Genomic DNA, 20,476 nt, shown 5'->3' with positions numbered 1-20,476 from the left:
TTTGGCCATGATACATGTGGAGGAAAAAAAAAAAGGGTAATGTCACACTGTTGGACCCTGGCAAGGAACCAAGGGCTGTCATAAATGCCATGTCAATAGCTCTGATGGAACCCAGATCCACGGGGCATTGATGGAATATCTGCATTGTAAAGCTGTCCCTGTTAATATTTTCCTGACAGTAACATTCATTTCCAGTCATTTCCTAAACGCAAATTTAATCTGGACAAGCCGAACCCAGGTCATTTGTCTCATAACAACATGCAATTCACAGGCATTTGTCTATATTATAGGTACGATTGTAATGACAGGCTCCGGTCGACCAATCTATGAATAAAAAAGAGCTTTTATTAACTTGATAAGATGCTATTTTTCACTTGCAAGAAAAATCTGTAAAAATTTGCAAACCCCAGCAGGAAAGCTGCTTGTGAAAGATCGAAAATTCAATAATAACTTGAGGAGGCAAATATATTTTAAAAAATAACCCTGTGGATTCACGCTCGTTCTAGGGAAATAGAGAAGGCAATGGTGGCCTATGCAATTTAGCATAAAGCATATCTAAACCTGAAACAAAAAGTATTATACTGTACATATACAGTAATTGATAACGCTAAGTGATAACATGCAGTCACACCTCTCTAGCACATCATATGAATATGAATGCTCTTTAGGTTGAGCATAGATAGACATTTTAGCAATTTGCTGGTCAGTGACCAAACCTGGTTGTGTAGCTACCCTCCAGCTTTTTTTATGTATGCTATGGGCATGTAAGCATTTAGAATTTTACTTGTAGAATAGGGACTGGCCAAAGGGGATTTATTTTTTTTGCAGTTGGCCAGCATGAACATGTATTGTAATATATACAAATCAAGAATTCTTGCATTTATGCAAGATTTGTTGGAAGGTATACCTCCCAAACCTACACCACTTAAAATGGTATTAAAGTTTCGGCCTACAAAAAAAAAAACAAAATGTCATACTTACCTGCTCTGTGTAATGGTTTTACACAGAGCAGACTCAAAACTCCTCTTTTTGGGTCCCTCGCTAGCGCTCCTGGCTCCTCCTCCTCGACCAGTACCCCCATAGCAAGCCGCTCCTGAGCCCTACTCTATGCGTTCATAAGACACATTGAGCTGTGTCTCACCCCCACCCCCCTCTCCCTCCTTAATGGCTCACTGGCTGTCATTGACAGCAGCTGGAGCCAATGAGGAGAGGGAGTCCTGGGACAGCCGAGGCTCTCGTGCACATCGCTGTATTGAGAGGGGGCTCAGGTGAGTATTAGGGAGAGCTGTGGGGGGAGCAACACACAGAAAGTTTTTTTTTTTACATAGAATGCATGAAGGTAAAAAACCTTCAGCTGTCACAACCACTTTAAAGACCCAGCCTTTTCTCACAAGTTTTGTTTACATTTAAAAATCTGTATTTTTGATAACTAAAATGGTGGGATTTGCAATTTTTTCATGTCTCGAGGCATTTGCGCAGTGTTTTTTGGGGAAAAGTACACTTTAGTGAATTTTAATGTATAAAATATCAAATATGGTGTTATGCCAAGTAAATAGATACCAAAAAATGTTATGCTTTAAAACTGTGCACGCTTGTGGAATGGCGCCAAACTACAGTAAAGTATAACTAAAGGCACTGAGTGGAGAGCGATTATTAGAACATCTACTAGGCTTTCTATTGTTCTCTGTGCCCCTAGGGCACAGGAAAACAAAATAGATAGAAGAAAAAAAAGTGTGTTTAGTGAGAACAGAAATCACTGATGCACCTGGAAGTGGGTGGTAGGTAGGAGAGTAGATGATGCAGGGTGTGTGCTAATGAGGTCAGCTCGTCAACTCCTTCCTGTGTCATGACCTAAAGTCAGTTCAAGAAGTAAGGCAGAAGTAATGGAGAAATGTTTTTAAACAGCCATGCGAATAGTGAGGTAAGCATGTGTAGAATAAATGGAAGCTGTTTTATTTTTGCAAAAGAAGTACATTAATGGTATATTGGTACATAGGAGAGCTAGAATTAAGAAGAAAAAAAAGGTGAGCTTATCTTTTAAACTCCTTCTGTTCCAGAGCCATTATTTTAAACGACAGGTTCACTTTTGCAACCTATGTCTGAAGCCGATCAAGCATGGCCAGAACGGCATCCGCTTTGGCACCACATGCTTGACCAGACATATGACGACCTGCCATGCAGTCCATTGGCAACAGCACTTGAAAGACCTACATAAATGAAAAAGGTCGGACTTCTTCTTGCTCCTCATCTCGGATCTCCAACCCTACTATACCTCCAGTCCTCTCAAAAACCTGCACTAAGAGAAATGAAGGTATAGGTGTCCCAAGTACTTGCAGCCAATCTGCTAGAAGTACACCCAAAATTTCCCTACCCCAGTTGTTGAACCATAAAAAGAAATTCGGTCCCAGCCATCCACAAGCTCAGCGTCTAAATGCTAGCTTGGCTAAATTGCTAGCACTGCAACTGCTGCCTTTTCAGCTGATAGACTCTGCCCCCTTTTGTGAATTTGTGGAATGTGCTATACATCAGTGGCAGATTCTAAAACTCCATTTCTTTTCATGGAAGGCCTTTTTCAGCTCTCTATCGGCATGTGGAAGGCAATGTTTTGGCCTCGTTGGACAGGGCGGTCAGCAGTAAGGTTCATATTACCGCTGATTCTTGGTCCAGCAGGCATGGGCAGAGATGTTACATTTCCTTTGCGGCGCACTGGGTAACTCTGCTGGCAGCTGGGAAGGATGCAGGACAGGGTTCAGTGTTGTTGGAGCTTGTTCTGCCACCACGCCTCCATAATGCTAGTGGTGATTCTGCCATAGCGCTCTCTTCCACCCCCTCCTCTTCTTCTTCTATGGCCGCTTCTGCAGATCTGTCCTCTGAACCAGCAGTGCTCTCTGAGCATTTAAGGAGCTACACAAGCAGTCAGGTTAAAAGATGCCAGTTGGTCTGCCTAGGGGACAGGAGCCACACTGGGGCAGAGATTCTGTCATCTCTGCAGGGGCAGGCTCAGAGGTGGTTGACACCACGCCAGCTTTAGCCAGGAATGGTTGTATGCAACAATGACACCAACTTTCTCTCCGCCCTCCGACAGGGACACTTGACCCATGTTCCATGTTTGGCACATGTCCTGAATTTGGTGGTGCAGCAGTTCTTGAGCAGGTACCCAAGCTTACAGGATCTCCTGAGGCAGGCCAGAAAATTCTGGTCATTTCCATGGTCATACAATATCAGTGCTCGGCTGGCTGACATTCAAAGGGAATGCAATCTGCCCACCAACCGCCTCATTTTTGGCAGGCTCACCAGATGGAACTCAACATTCACAATGCCGCAGTGGCTGCACACAGCAGGGGATCATCAATGAATACCTGTGCGAGTATGGCACCAGGACAGGGTCAGGGGAGCTTGGCTTCTTTTCGCCACACCAGTGGCTACTGATCAAAGATGCATGCACTGTCTTGTCACCATTTGAGAAGGCCACAAGGATGGTGAGCAGCGACAATGCATGCATCAGTGAAACTGTCCCTCTAGTCTTCCTGCTGGAGCACATGCTTCATGGAGTCATGGACAGAGCATAACAGTGGGACGAAGAGGAGGATTTCCTTTCCTCTCAAGGCCCGCTTTATCCAGATAGCATTCCTGTAGGACTGCCAAACACACAGGAAGAGGAGGAGGATTGTGTCAGTAAGGATGTAGAGGATAACACTCAGCAGCAGTCTTCAAGGGATGGTTTTCAGTCCCCAGAAACCCAAGGAGTTGCACGTGGCTGGGAGGAGGTAGTTACGGATCATGTGATCCTTAGTGACCCAGAGGACTCAGAATCGAATGCCTCTGCAAACATATGCTGCATGGACTGATTCTGCAAAGCCTGCGAAAGGACCCTAGGATTCGTGGTATCAAGGAGAGGGCTCATTACTGGCTGGCAACCCTTCTTGATCCACGTTACAAAGGTAAGGTTGCAGAACTCATCCTGCCTTTGCAGAGGGAGCAGAGGATGAAACATTTTCAGGAGGCCTTGAAGCAAGGTTTGTGCAATGCGGCGACCATTTTCTAGTGCTGTACAACATATTGCTGAGGCTTTGTTCAGTCAGAGGAAGAGCGGTGGAGAAGGTGGCCGTCTGACCAATGCCTTTTAAACTATTTTTCAGTCCTCAGCACCAAGATCTGATCAGTTTAAGCAACCATCGCCAGCGTCTGCATTATATGGTGCAGGAATATCTAGGGGCAAGAGCAGACTTGGAGACCTTTCCAACAGAGCATCCACTGGGTTACTGGGTTTTGAAGATGGACCACTGGCCAGAACTTGCTCAATATGCAATTGAGCTACTGCCCTGTCCTGTACCCAGCGTGCTTTCTGAATGCACATTCAGTGCTACTAGAGGGTTTGTAACAAAGAGTCCGCCTGTCCACACACTCCGTTGATAGACTCACAGTCATAAAAATGAATCAGTCTTGGATCAGCAACTATTAAGCATCTGATGCTGATGTAACTGATTAATTTTGCTATGGATGTGGGATCCCTTGAAGACTGCCTATGCTGACTATCCTATTCCTCCTAAATCTTGATGATGCTAGCTTCCAACAATATTTTTGGTTTAGGGCACCACCACCCAAGGCCTAATTAACAGGGGCATGTAAGTGCAATTTTTGATCTAATATTTCACAGCAGGGCCCGCTCCTGCACCCAACAAGAGTATCTGTGAGGGCTTACAGTGTTCTGGCGCCACCAAAACCAAAGACCCAATTTTTCTGCCCCTGTTTAACAGGGGCATGTAATTACAATGCCGACATTTCTGCAGTGTATATAGGTCAGGCTATATCGTATATATACTGCTGTTCAGAGTGTTTGGTGCCTGGGGGACTCCCATGCCATTTAAAAAAAAAATTGGGTGCGGGGATCCCTTTAATATCCATACCAGACTTAAAGGGCCTGGTATGGATTTTGGGGAGGACATCCAATCCATTTTTTTTTTTTGTATTTTTGGTATTTTTATCTATATTGCTGGGATCCAACAATACATTACAGCAGTTTTAAATGACATTGACAAATGACACCCAGAGGTACAAGGTGTTCAGTCACACCAAATTCCGACCGCCAAGAACGCGGTGATGTACAACACGTACGATGGGACTAGAAAAAGGAAGTTCAATACCCAGTAGCCAATAGCTTCCATCTGGTAGTTGAATCTGAGCACGCGTGAGGTTTTGCGCGTCGGAATTGCATACAAACAATCAGAATTTCCGGTAGAAACTTTTTCCGTCGGAAAAATTGAGAACCTGCTCTCAATCTTTTGCTGGCAGAAATTCGGCCAGTAAAATTCCAATGGAGCATACACATGGTCGCATTTTTTGACGAAAAGCTCTCATCAGTCTTTTGCTGGCTGAAATTTGGACCGTGTTTATGCAGCATTAATAGTTGCCCAATACTTGTGCACACATAGATATTCTCCTAAGAAAGCCAAAACCTCACTTTACTTTTTTAAATATTCAGGTTGAGGTTTATTAACATTTTGGATTGGACGAGAAAACTGTAGTTGTTCAATAATTAAATCAATCCTCAAAAATACAACTTCATACCTCCCAACATTTTGAGTTGGGAATGAGGGACACCTACTTGCAAACGTATGTAGGCATAGGACACGCCCCTGCCACACCCCTTAAAGGAGAATTAACCCAAAAAAGGTTCATTAAATCCACAAGGACTTTTTTTTTGCCACTCCTTTTCCTTTATATTGACTTTTAACATTTACAAATGCAGCAATTTTGAATTTAGATGAAAGGTTTAGGACTGGGAAACACTTTTTGAAAGATAAAAAGTGCATTTTATATACAACTATATGGATCAGACTAAAATAAGAGACAATTGAGGGGGGGGGGGGGGGGGACAAAGGGATATTTGCTCCAAATCAGAGACAGTCCCTTGAAATCAGGGACAGTTGGGAGCTATGCAACTTGCCTAATAATTGTGTACACAGTGTACAAACATTTTTGAAAGAATGGGTCGCTCTCAGGAGCTCAGTGAATTTAAGCATCGTACTATGATAGGTTGCCACCTGTGCAAGTCAATAGCTACAGACCTACAAACTTTGTGTGGCCTTCAGATTAGCACAACAGCGGTGCATAGAGAGCTTCAACGAAAGGGAACAGTTTGGGGATTACCCCTTCCTGTTTCAACATGACTGTGCCCCAGTGCACAAAGCATGGTCCATAAAGACATGGAAGAGTGAGTTTGGGGTGAAGGAACTTAACTGGCCTGCCTAGAGTCCTGACCTCAACCCAATAAAACACCTTTGGGGTGAATTTGAGCGGAGACTGCAAGCCAGGCCTTCTCGTCCAACATCAGTGCCTGAACTCACAAATGCACTTCTGGAAGAATGGTCAAACATTCCCATAGACACACTCCTAAACCTTGTGGACAACCTTCCCAGAAGAGTTGAAGCTGTTATAGCTGCAAAGGGGGGGCAACTCAATATTGAACCCTTACGGACTAAGACTGAGATGCCATTAAAGTTCATGTGCGTGTAAAGGCAGGCGTCCCAATGCTTTTGGAAATATAGTGTATGTCAAATCTCAAAATTATGTGTGCCTGTAACACTGTGAAAAACTAGAGTACACAAAATTATCCACAGGTGACGCTTAAAAATCCTCCACAGCTCAAAAATATATAGCTGACTATGAATTAGGGGCCTAGAATTATTGCTCCTACTCAGGGGTGCGAGCGATACCTAATATGCATGATGCAATTGTCATTTTCCTATGCATGCGTCATAATTGCAGCTGCAAAAGGGTTAAGGCAAGTACAGAAAAATAGTTAATCTAGTCAAAAATAGTGTCCTTGTAACTTCCTGTGCACTGAACTGAAATCTCAGTGCTATAAGCTTTCTCAGCTATCTGTGAACAACAAAGCAGCTCCTCTATGTATTAAAGATAAGGGGAGGGGGAGGGGTTTGTAGTTCAAATCAAGAGAGCAGCCTAGGGTGACAAGGCTGCTCCTCTACAGATAAGTGAGTGTTGTCACCCCAGGACAGGAAGTGTGTCACTGGCTTGGTGAAAATAGCGAAATTTTAGTGCGGCCCCCCTAGCCACAGAATGGTAAGCTTAAATACATTACAGTTTTGTTTTTGGGTTCAGATGTGGTTTATAACATGCTTATGACCAGAGACATTGTTTCTGTTTTCTTTCTTTTTTTTGGGGGGGGGGGGGGGATCAGGGGACTTTAATATTGTGAACGGGTTAGTTAGAACAGATAAAACAAGCCAAGTTAGAAGCAGATTACTTTGATTATATTTTGATTTCAGGGCATATAATGTGAATAAATAAGAATTCTGCCAATGAAACCAATTGCCAATAATCATAATAATCCAGAATGTCTGCACTCAGCAAGCTGCGGCATTAGAACAATTCAAATTTTCACATCAGCTCCAATCAACTCAGACGGGGGTCTCTAATTGTCTGGGAGGGTCTAGGATGGATAGAACTGCACTGTGTGTGATGACTATCTATGATGACTTACTTCAACGTGCAAAAAAAATAGAAAATTACTTATTTCTTTCAAAGAGCATGTCCAAAGACAAAAAAAAAATATTCATAACCATATGGCTTTGCCTTTACTTTTGTCTGTCTTTCACAAACATTTATAAATGTGTGTTTTTCTTGGAGTTCTGCTTTAACCACACAAAGAACACAGGACACTGGCAATATAAATGTATGGAGCAATGCTTCACCTGGTGGTCAAACGTAGTATTACAGCAACACAAACCTTTTTTTTACATTATAATTTACTTTTTGGGCAAAACTGATACATTTATAGATCCAGACCCTCATGCAGATTCCTTATGGTGACCATAGATGCTTCAATGAATGATCAATTTATTTTCAGATTGATCTCTTCTGATAGGAATAATTGATCTATCAATCGATATGCTATACACAGGGAAGTGGGTTTCTATCAGATTGTAATTTATAGATAGTCTCTCTGTTTTTATCATGCAAACTCATGATCGATTGAAATACAATAGAATTCTGACCAAAGCAACTGAGTTCTGCTGATTAATGCAAACCATCAACTCGGTTTGATTGATTCCGAAGGAAAAAGAAGTCTAATTCGATTTGGGAAGTAATCGCTTTCCAAATGATGGATCAGTAAATAAAATCGGAGTGTGCATGGCTGTAATTAGTGGGCAGCATTTAGAGCTGGCTTTAGGAGATATATATAGACTGAACCTCCATCCAAAAATTGCTTTAAATTATGCATAGGCTAGGAAAGGGACTAACTCCCATCCTTCCATCCATCCATCCATCCATCATTTGGAGGAACTGTCCTCATTTGGAACCAAAAACAATAAAAGAGAGAGTGCACATCCACCCTAGTGTAACACCACTTTAACAAGTTATTCAATAAAAAGACTCCAACTATTGCACTCACATTAATAACAGAAGATGAAATCGACATATAAATATCTCTCTGGACGCTCTCTTGGGTCACCGCTGTAAGATCCCAATGGGAGAGGAAGACCGCAACCTCACTGGCTGTCAGATTTTTATGTGCCGATTTCATCTCCTGTTAAATGTAAATGCAATAGTTGGACAATATTTATTGAATTACTTATTAAAGCCGTGTTACAGTAGGGCGGATGTGAGCTCACGCTCTTTTTTAGATATGTTTCTGCCACCCAGTGGAATTCTAGAGAGCTGCAGCGCCCTGTCGACTTATGATCCATAATTGTGAAACAAAATATAGCGCAATATTCAAACTAAGCACATAATCAGTGCAACACAATATTAACCCAATCCAGTGTCAATAATCTAGCTCTAGGCTTATTATAATTGCTGCCAAGACCTTTCAGAGTGTATTTACATGTGGCTCTTAATGCAATACTAATAAACCAAAACTAGTGTAGTGCAAGCAATATAAACAATAAAACAATAATAAAATCCAAATCATGTAAAAAAATCCACAGAAGTGCAACTCTAAGTGACAGTTCATAGAATTAATAAGTCATATTATTCAGTGACTTCAGTGGCCACCACCTCTAGCTGGAATGTCTGCTCACCTCCAGATAATGACCCCACTAGAGTCACACACACCTGATATTTATGTCTCTAAGGAAGACACGGGAAAACTGGATGCTCCTCCTGGCGTCCTTGGACAACGTTAACCTGCTCCTGGGATCAATCCTGTGTGGCCATAAAATGACAAAGGCAAACCATAGTGCTCTCTGCTACAAATATTTATTAAAACCTATACACAGGGTTTAAAAATACTCACATAAATATGTGAAAAACATGCATATCATCAACTCTCCGCATTGATATAAAAGGAAAATACGTCCTGAATGGCGGCACCCATGGGTGGACTGACAACTTGTGGGGCCTCCGGGCAATAGGAGATTATGGGGCCCCCAGGCAATCAGAGATTATGGGGCCACACAGTATACACAAACACACACAGTATACAATCACACAGTATACACAGACATGTTTCTATTGGCTGAGAAGTTACTGGAGAGGTGAAGCAGCTATAATCCCTGGATTTTTAGACCAAAAGGATGTCGGTAAGGGACATTTCAGAGACAGATGTAAAAAAAAAACAGAAATTTTTACATACTGTCCCTTGTTCTACTGAGGCTGGCAACCCTGATGGGGCCTTCGGGCAGTTCCCAAGTGATCCAATGGTCAGTCCGCCCCTGGCGGCACCTCACACCTGTATGCGTTACACTCTCTGATGAGCTTCATCAGCAGGACCTGCATGTTTTTTACATATTTATGTGAGTATTTTTAATCTCTATGGATAGTTTTAATTCCTCCAGCAAGTGTGTTGTTAGGCTTGCTCACCCACAAGCATTGCCATTGCTTATAAAGTAGATGCCAGGTGTTCAGTAGATCTCCTTTTCTGTAGATGTGACTAAACTTTTGAGATAAAATGATCCAGGAAACTGCAACTGTACTAAAGTTGTAATTTTCACCTATTTTATTTTAAAGGGGAATTAAACTGTATCTGAGCACCAGGGAAGTACATACAGAGGTAAGTGCGCCCCCCTGTACACCTGGATAGGAGGGGTGGCAGGGGCCTCATACAGGTAAACCGATCACCTCCAAAATAGAAGTGATTGGTTCCTCTCCATGCTGCCCTGCTTACACCTCCTGCTTCAACGGGCTCCCGTGCACTCCTCCAGCCCTACCTCATCTCTGCTGGGTCCCCCCCTCTCTTGCTGGCTCCTGCTGGGGATGTCAGGATGGAGAGCAAGGAAGGGGACAGTAAATGTGCCCTACATTCTGTGCAGCTGAGGCTGCAAAGATGGAGATTGAGGGCTGTGTCCTTTATCTACTTTCTCTGTCTCAAATGTGAAATATCAGAGGTCTGTTTAGACCCCTGATGTTTCAACAAATCCCCCAAATGGGGCTCCTAAAAAAATGTTTTAAAAAGTAATAGAAAAAGAACATTTTAAAAAAAGGATTAATAAAAAAAAATGGTGAAAAAATAAAATAACCCCAAAATTTTAACATGACTGACACAAGAGGCAGAGCTACCAGGGTCACAAAGGTCACACTTGCGATTGGGCCCTGGTGTTCTGGCAATGTGGGGGGTCCCCGGCTGGGAGTCAAGAGGGCCCTTTAAGCACCGGGGCACTAAGGTTTCTTGTTATGCCTCTGCTGAGCACCACACACTAAAAAAGCTATTTAACCACTTACCCACTGGGCACTAAAACCCCCTTCCTAACCAGACCAATTTTCAGCTTTCGGTGCTCTCATATTTTGAATGTCAATTACTCAGTCATGCAACACTGCACCCATATTAAATTTTTGTCTTTTTTTTCCCCACAAATAGGGCTTTCTTTTGGTGGTATTTAATCACCGCTGGGTTTTTTATTTTTTGCGCTATAATAAAAAAAAAGACAGAAAATTCTGTAAAAAAGTGCTTTTCCTGACGCATCATGGCAGCACACACAGTGGGTTGTGACTCCGCCTCCACAACCTGATAGGACTGGTTAGCTATAAGACTTGAAGAGGAGTCCACCGTTGCATTCTCCTTTTTTTCCTCACCTGTATGGGACATTACGTTTCGAGTTCGGTTAGCATGGAACCCCTTACCGCACCACCCCAGCTAGGTTCAGCCTCTCCTACTTGGAAGTCCCTGTCCGTACGGTCTCTAAATGAGCCATAACGCAGGGAGCCCCACTCTGGTGGTCTCAGGGGCAAAAAAATTACAAAGCAGCGGGCTTTTAAAAGGGAAAACCTTAAAAAGGTGGTAATGTTTACAGCGGTCTCCCCCTTACTATCTGTCGTGCTCCCCAGCATGTCTCCTTTTTCTGCCTACCTTCTGTCTTCAGTCCTCAGTTTTTTCTCATCCTTTTTTTTTTCTTTCTCCTTTTTTTTTCCCCCTCTGGGCACGCTGAGCCCTGTAGTTCCACGGCGCTGTGACCTTTCCATCATGGCGGTTCCGTCCGGACGATCGGCGCTCAGGAAGTGACGTTTTCCCCTTGCCCTCTGCATTTGCCAGCATCCAAGATGGCGCAGGACGGCGCAGGCGGCCAGTGCGCATGCGCGGCGATGACGTCACTCCTCCAGCGACGGCGGGCTATTTAAAAAATGTCATTTTCGTTTGGAAATGCTGCTTGTGCTTTCCACGCCATCTACCATCCTGATCTCTGCACACAGCCTGCTGCCTTGCAGGACAAGTCCTCCTGAACTCTGGTAAGCCTCTTTTCTTTAATCTTTATGCACTTTGCCATTCATTTATGTGCTGCACCTTCTGCCCATACTCTGCATTGGCTCTTATACTGAAAACCTCTGGTCACAGGTGTACTCTATTCTTCCCATGGAGACCGCTGCCTTAGTAGACCATCCTAGAACTGCAAGGTAAGGGGGCGTATGGATTGGTAAGTAGTGAAGAGGAGGAAAAGAGAGCACTGCCACTAATACCTTTCATTTTGGTAGCTCTGGCAGGTCTTCGGGGTCATCCCATTCTAAAAGAAAGGAACGTTCCCCCTCAAGACACTCTCACTCTCGGCGAAGTCGGTCAAGGTCTTCCCGTCATCACAGAGAACCGCCATCCTCACATCGAGAGGAACACCATACCCGTCCTGCGGTTAATACCTGCTGGGTCTGTGGAGCGCAAGCATTACCTAGTAAGCTTGTTTGCCAAATCTGTCTGGAGGAAGCAACTCGAGACAAGGAAGCTGACGCTAGAGAAGCCTCCAATATTATAAGAGACTCAGTTAAGGAAACAATCCTACAGGTGACAGCTTATGACCCAATCAGGTCATCTAACTCAGCCTCAACCTCTCATTCCCCTCAGGATCCAGATGACTCCCCAGAGGATGAGGATCCCCTGACCCCTACAGTTTTCGACTTCGCATTAATAAACCCTTTTGCGAAATCGGTTAAGGAAGCGATCGGTTGGGAGGAAGAGAGAGATGTCCCGCCTAAGTTAAGGAAATACTTCCCTAACCTAAAAAAAGACCCTGAGGTCTTCCCCTTTATCGAAGAGCTAGAGGAGCTCATAAGAGATGAATGGCAAAAACCAGAAAAGAAATCCGGCTTAAACAACAGATTAGCGAAGCTCTATCCCCTAAAAGAGCCAGCAGTGAACCCTCTTATCTCCGCTCCCGTGGTAGACTCCTCACTGATGCGCTTAGCGCGCCATGTTACCCTACCAATAGAAGACGCCGTAACCTTTAAAGATGTGATGGATCGCAAAATCGATCTCGACCTTAAGAAAGCCTACTCAGCAGCGGGGGGGGGGGGGCCTGTAGGCCTGCAATCGCCCTAGCAGCGGTCGGTAGAGCCATCACCTCCTGGACATCTGGAGTTGAAAAATTTATCGCAGAAGCAGCAGACCAAGACAAAATCATTTCAGCACTGCAGGAACTCAGCCTTGCGGGTGATTTTGTAGCGGAGGCGGCGGTGGACGTTATTCGGTCCTCAGCAAGAGCAATGCTGGCCTCAGTAACTTCCAGAAGGGCTCTCTGGCTAAAACCTTGGGTTGCTGATGCGACTTCCAAATCCAGCTGGTGTAAGATCCCTTATGACGGCACTAACCTTTTTGGTTCAAAATTAGATTCCGCAATATCAAAGGTCACGGGGTGAAAATCGGGTCTAATACCGTCGGACAGAAGATCCAAGCAACAAAAAAATCCGCCCTTCAGACGTCACCTTCCGGAAAGGTACCGGGACGTAAGGTCTTATAGACCCGGGAAAGAATTCAAACGGAATTGGCGAAGCACACAACCCTCTTTTGTGAGAGTCCAAAAATCGAAGACAACCGTGCCGGGAGACCAACAAAAATCTTTTTGATGCCACGCATGCCCAGCCCGCAATAGTTGGTGCGAGGCTGAGGCTATTTGCCCAAACTTGGATAGACAAAATAAAAGAACCCTGGGCGATATCCACCATTCAGCAAGGTCACAGGTGGAAATTCAAGCGAAAACCGCCAAAAAACCACTACAAATCTACCAAACTACCCTTTTCGCGCCTGAAGCGAAAGCTTTTGGTCATATACATTATGGAGTTGCTCCAGAAGCAAGCAATCATAGAAGTTCCACAGGAGCAGAGAGGACAGGGGTTTTACTCTCCCCTTTTCTTGGTGTCAAAGAAAACAGGAGACCTGAGGCCCGTGTTGGATTTAAAGAAGTTAAACCAAATGATTCTAGTCGAATCATTCAGGATGGAGAGTCTCCAATCAATATTACTAGCAATAGGGGAGAAAGATTGGATGCTCTCGGTCGATTTATCCGACGCTTATCTACACATTCCAGTGCATCAAACCTTTCAAAAGTACCTACGCTTTGCGATAGGCAGGCAACACTTTCAATTCAAAAGCCTCCCATTTGGGATATCAACGGCGCCCAGGACCTTCACAAAGGTGTTACTTCCGGTTATAGCACTATTGAGAGAAAGAGGTCTAAGAGTCCTACACTATCTCGACGATATTCTTCTTCTAGCAGACAGTCGAGAAACACTTCTACGACATCGTTCAATTCTGATTTCCACGCTCCAGCGATTCGGGTGGATAGTGAATTGGAGGAAGAGCAGCCTGGTCCCAGTACAGAAGATGGTCTTTCTAGGAGCCGAATTGGACACCAGATCCAACACAGTAGGGCTCCCCCAGGAGAAACTTCATCCTCTTATCCGCAAAGTGAGAAAGCTACTATCAGTAGACCACCTATCTGCAAGAAAATGCTTAAGTGTTCTGGGCTCAATGTCATCAACCTTTCTAATGGTTCAGTGGTCTCAATGGAACTCCAGGGTATTCCAGAATTCGTTCCTAAAACAATGGAACGGGGTGTCAATGTCACAACAAATAACAATCACCAGAGCAGTCAAGGAGTCAGTACGTTGGTGGACTCAAACCAGCAATTTAACTCGCCGTCGTCCCATCGTTCATCCACTCCCAGAAATAGTAACGTCAGATGCCAGTTACCTTGGCTGGGGAGCGTATCATCTAGATCGGGGAGCACAGGGCCGCTGGTCCTTCTGTCCACAGGGGATAGTCTCAAATGTTCTAGAACTCAGGGCTGCATGGCAAGCACTTCTAACTTTCAGTCCCCTCCTTTCAGGGAAGAGTGTCCTCCTGCGTATGGACAACACAGTGGCTGTGAATTATGTCCACAGGCAAGGGGGCACCAGAAGCAAAGTCCTAATGCAGGAGGTACGACCTATAATCGAGTGGGCTCAAGTCTACCTGACGGATCTGAAGGCAGTATACGTACCCGCAATTCACAACCAACTCGCAGACGATCTAAGTCGAATATTTATCTCAAACAACGAGTGGTCCCTCAGTCACAAGGCCTTTACTCTTCTGACACACAAATGGGGTGTTCCCGATATAGATCTGGCAGCGACTCCAGCGAATCGCAAATGTACTCGTTTCTTAGCAAGGACCGCCTATCCAGCAGCAACAGGGATCGACTGTCTCCACCATCCTTGGGAATTTCGCCTAGGTTACATATTCCCTCCGGTGCCCTTGATAGCCAGGTTTCTGGCCAGACTGAGGACTTCGTCTTCCACGGTAATAGCAGTGTTGCCCTTCTGGCCCAGAAGACCATGGTTTCCGACCATCCTGCAATTGAACACAGAAGAGCCTCTCCCACTTCCGCTGTTCCCAGACTTGCTCTCACAGGGGAAATTTCTACACCCGTCACCAGAGCGACTACACCTGACGGCTTGGAAACTGAAAGTGAAAGGTTACTAGATCAGGGTTGTTCATTAAGAGTAATATCCACCTTACAACAAGCAAGGAAGAAATCGACAAACAACATATATAATAAGATTTGGAAAAGATTTTCTGCAATAGCCCAACTACAGTCCTGGAATCCCCTTTCTCCATCAGTCTCTCAGGTGTTAGAATTCCTACAACTAGGCCTAGAGAAAGGCTTAAGGTCAAGCACTTTAAAATTTCACGTCTCTGCCATATCCGCAATGACAGGAATCAAGTGGGCTTTAAACCCCCTCATCATTCAGTTTCAGAAAGCATGCCTAAAAATAAGGCCTCCTAGAAAACCAATTTTTCCGACCTGGGACCTATCGATTGTCCTGGAAGCTTTAACCAAAGAACCTTTCTCGACGGGGGGATCAATATCCCTATGGGACTTGACACTAAAACTATCGTTTCTAGTTGCAATCACATCGGCCAAAAGGGTCTCCGAGCTGCAAGCTCTACTAATCAAAGAACCACACCTAGTTTTTTTCCCAGACAGGGTCGTACTCAGACCTTCGGAACGGTTTGTGCCAAAGGTAGCATCTAGCTTCCACTTTAATCCGGAGATCAATCTTCCCGTTTTTCTCAACACAGATGGAAATCCACACCCTCTGGACGTAAAGTCTGCAATATCCGCCTACCTGGAGGCTACCGCTCCATTCAGGAAGTCAGAAAACCTCCTAGTCATTCCGCATGGCGCCAAAAAAGGTCAAGCGGCTTCTTCAAGAACAATATCCTCATGGTTGATTAAAGTCATCAAGAAAGCATATTTAGTTCAACACCTTCCAATACCGGAAAACCTGAAAGCGCATTCAACGAGAGCGATGGCGACCTCATGGGCAGCGTACAACAGAGTATCACCAGAGACTATTTGCAAGGCAGCAACTTGGTCATCAAAAACCACATTCATATCACACTATAGAATAGACCCGGCTCAATTAACTACGGTTGAGTTCGGGAGATCAATTATTCAATCAAACTCATCCATATCCTGTACTTGAGTAAATAAAAAACTTCTAAAAGGCACCCTCCCATGTAGCGAGTTATTTCCCACTGTGTGTGCTGCCATGATGCGTCAGGAAAACGGAAAATTGTATACTCACCTTTCCGTAATTTTCCTTTCCTGACGCATCCCATGGCAGCACACAGGATCCCACCCCTCTAAGGTGATAGTTACTGAGAATGCAACGGTGGACTCCTCTTCAAGTCTTATAGCTAACCAGTCCTATCAGGTTGTGGAGGCGGAGTCACAACCCACTGTGTGTGCTGCCATGGGATGCGTCAGGAAAGGAAAATTACGGAAAGGTGAGTATACAATTTTCCGTTTTTTCTTTGTTTCTGTTATAAAAATGTTGCAAATTAGTAATTTTTCTTCATAAATTTTGACCAAAATTTATACTGCTACATATCTTTGGTAAAAAATAACCAAAGTTGGTGTATATTATTTGGTCTTTGTAAAAGTCCACAAGCTACGGTGCCAATCGATGAAAATTGATCACACCTGAAGTACTGATGGCCTATCTATTTCTTGAGACCCTAACATGCCAGGAAAGTACAAATACCCCCAAAATGACACATTTTTGCATTTTTTAGACATTCCAAGGTATTTAGTAAGAGGCATGATGAGTTTGTTGAAGTTGTAATTTTTTTCCCACAATTCTTTGCAAAATCAAGATTTTTTTTTTCACAAAATTGTCATATTAGCAGGTTATTTCTCACACACAGCATATGTATACCACAAATTACACCCCAAAACACATTCTGCTATTCCTCCTGAGTATGGCGATACCACATGTGTGAAACTTTTATACAGAGTGGCCACATAGAGGGGCCCAACATGCAGGGAGCTCCATCAGGCGTTTTAGGAGCATAAATTACACATCTCATTTCCTGACTAACTCTTATGCCGCGTACACACGACCGGACTTTCCAGCAGACTAGGTCCAACGGTCTTCCCGATGGACATTCGTCGGAGTTCCAACGAACTTTCTGAACGGACGGACTTGGCCACACATGAACGGACTAAGTCCGTTAGTTTTGAACGTAATGACGTAAACGGGACAAAACAAGGAAGTTCAATAGCCAGTAGCCAATAGCTGCCCTTGCGTCGTATTTGGTCCGTCGGACTAGCACACAGACGAATGGTTTTCCCGATTTTTAGTCCATCTGAATTGAGTCGGATAGATTTGAAACATGTTCAATTTCTAGGTCCATCGGATTTTTTCTTTGAAAAATGATCAGACTAGCCCACACACGATCGGATTGTCTGACGGACTGATCCCGTCGGACCTAGTCTGCCGGAAAGTCCGGTCGTGTGTACTCGGCATTACACTTTTGAAGGCTCTGGAGCACCAGGACAATGGAAACGCCCAACAAATTACCCCATTTTGGAAAGTAAACACCCCAATGTATAATCTATGAGGCATAATGAGTCTTTTGAGCATGTCATTTTTTTCTACAAATTTTTAGAAAATGTGGGAAGAAAATGAAAACGCATATTTTTTTTAAAGTTTAAAGATGTCCATTCATACAATATTTCTAACACATATCATGTACATACCAAAAATTACACCCCAAAATAGATTCTCCTACTCCTCCTGAGTATAGTGATACCACATGTGGGAGACTTCCACAGCCTGGCTACATACAGAGGCCGAGTACGGCTGGATAGGGCTGAGCACGGCTGCGTATGGCTGAGCATGGCTGGGTATGGCTGGGTATTGCTGAGTATGACTGAGTATGGCTGAGTATGACAGGGTATGGCTGAGTATGGCTGGGTAAGGCTGGGTACGGCTGAGTATGGCTAGGTATTGCTGAGTATGGCTGAGCATGACTGGGTACAGCTTGGTATTTCTGAATATGGCTGGGTTTGGCTGAGTATGGCTGGGTTTGGCTGAGTATGGCTGGGTTTGGCTGAGTATGGCTGGGTATGGCTGAGTATGGCTGGGGGTGGATGGGATGGCTGAGCATGGATGAGTATTGCCGAGTATGGATGGCTGAGCATGGATGGGTGGATAAGTGTTACAGAGGGATGGCTGAGCATGGATGGATGAGTATGAATGGCAGGATGGATGAGTGTGGATGGCAGGATGGCTGACCATGGATGACGGTATGGCTGAGCGTGGATGGCGGGATGGCTGAGCGTGGATGGTGGGATGGCTGAGCGTGGATGGATGAGTATGAATGGTGGGATAGATGAATGTGGATGGCGAGATGGCTGATCGTGGATGGTGGGATGGCTGAGCGTGGGTGGCAGGATGGCTGAGCGTGGATGGCAGGATAACTGAGCGTGGGTGGCAGGATTGCTGCGTATGGATGGCGGGATGGATGGGTATTGCCGAGTATGGCTGAACATGGCTGGGTACAGCTCGGTATTTCTGAATATGGCTGGGTACGGCTGAGTATGGCTGGATACAGCTGAGTATGGCTGGGTTTGGCTGAGTATGGCTGGGTATGGCTGAGTATGGCTGGGGGTGGATGGAATGGCTGAGCATGGATGGATGGATGAGTATTGCTGAGTATGGATGGCTGAGCATGGATGGGTGGATAAGTATGACAGAGGGATGGCTGAGCATGGATGGATGAGTATGAATGGCTGGATGGATGAGTGTGGATGGCAGGATGGCTGAGCATGGATGGCGGGATGGCTGAGCGTGGATGGCGGGATGGCTGAGCGTGGATGGCGGGATGGCTGAGCGTGGATGAATGATTATGAATGGTGGGATGGATGAATGTGGATGGCGGGATGGCTGATCATGGATGGCGGATTAACCCTTTCATGACTAAGCCTATTTTTGGAATTTGGTGTTTACAAGTTAAAATCCATATTTTTTGCTAGAAAATTACTTGGAACCCCCAAACATTATATATATTTTTTTAGCAGAGACTCTAGAGAATAAAACGGCGATTGTTGCAATATTTTATGTCACACGGTATTTGCGCAGTGGTGTTTTAAACGCAACTTTTTGGGAAAAGGGACACTTTCATGAATAAAAAAAAAACAAAACAGTAAAATTAGCCCAATTTTTTTGTGTAATGTGAAAGATAATGTTATGCTGAGTAAATAGATACCAAACATGTCACACTTTATAATTGTGCGCACTTGTAGATTGACGACAAAGTACGGTACCTAAAAATCTCAATAGGCGACGCTTTAAATTTTTTTTACGGTTACCAGGTTAGCGTTACAGAGGAGGTCTAGTGCTAGAATTATTGCTCTCGCTCTGCCGATTGCGGCGATACCTCACATGTGTGATTTAAACACCGTTTACATACGCGGGCGCGACTTCCCTATGCGTTTTCTTTGCTTCGCGAGCTCGCGGGGACGGCGGGCGCTTTAAAAAAAAAAAATTATTTTTTTATTTATTTTATTTATTTTAAAATGACTAAATTGTTTAAAAAAAAAAAAAATTGATCACTTTTATTGCTGTCACAAGGAATGTAAACATCCCTTGTGACAGTAATAGGTGGTGACAGGTCCTCTTTATGGAGGGATCGGGGGTCTAAAAGACCCCCTACCCCTCCTTTGCACTTCAATGTATTCAGATCGCCGAAAACGGCGATTCTGAATACCGGATATTTTTTTTAAAACGGCGCCATTGGCAGCCGAGTAAACGGGAAGTGACGTCATGACGTCGCTTCCGTGTTTACGATGAGGAGACTGGAACGAAGCCGATTACGGCTTCGTTCCAGTTCCTCCGCAGCAGCCGGAGGCGTCGGATCACTGATCGGTGCTCCCGATCGAGCGGGAGCACCGGTAACAGCGGCAAAAGGCGGCGGGAGGGGGGGACGTCCCCTCCCGCTCCTCCGGCATAACAGCCGAGCGGCTTTTAGCCACATCGGTTGTTATGCCTGGATAGCCAATCGCCTGCTGCAAAAAACGGTACCGGGATGGTGCCTGCAGGTGCGGGCATCATCCCGGTATAACCCCCGGAAGCCGAGTACGCATATCTGCGTACGCTTGGCGGGAAAGGGATAACTGAGCATGGATGGTGGGATGGCTGCGCATGGATGGTGGGATTGATGAGTGTGGATGGTGGGATGGCTGAGAGTGGATGGCGGGATGGATCAGTGTGGATGGCAGGAAGGCTGAGCATGGATGGTGGGATGGCTGAGTGTGGATGGCGGGATGGATGAGCATGGATGGCTGAGCGTGGATGGCGGGATAGCTGAGCGTGGATGGCAGGATGGATGAGTATGGATGGCTGAGCGTGGATGGCGGGATGGCTGAGTGTGGATGGCGGGATGGCTGAGCATGTATGGCTGAGCATGGATGGTGGGATGGCT

This window comes from Lithobates pipiens, unplaced genomic scaffold, assembly GCF_037356315.1.
Source record: "Lithobates pipiens isolate NorthernLeopardFrog02 unplaced genomic scaffold, aLitPip1_a1.2 Scaffold_8, whole genome shotgun sequence".
Taxonomy (NCBI): Eukaryota; Metazoa; Chordata; class Amphibia; order Anura; family Ranidae; genus Lithobates; species Lithobates pipiens.
The sequence above is the reverse complement of the archived record's forward strand: the minus strand, read 5'-3'. Positions refer to the sequence as shown.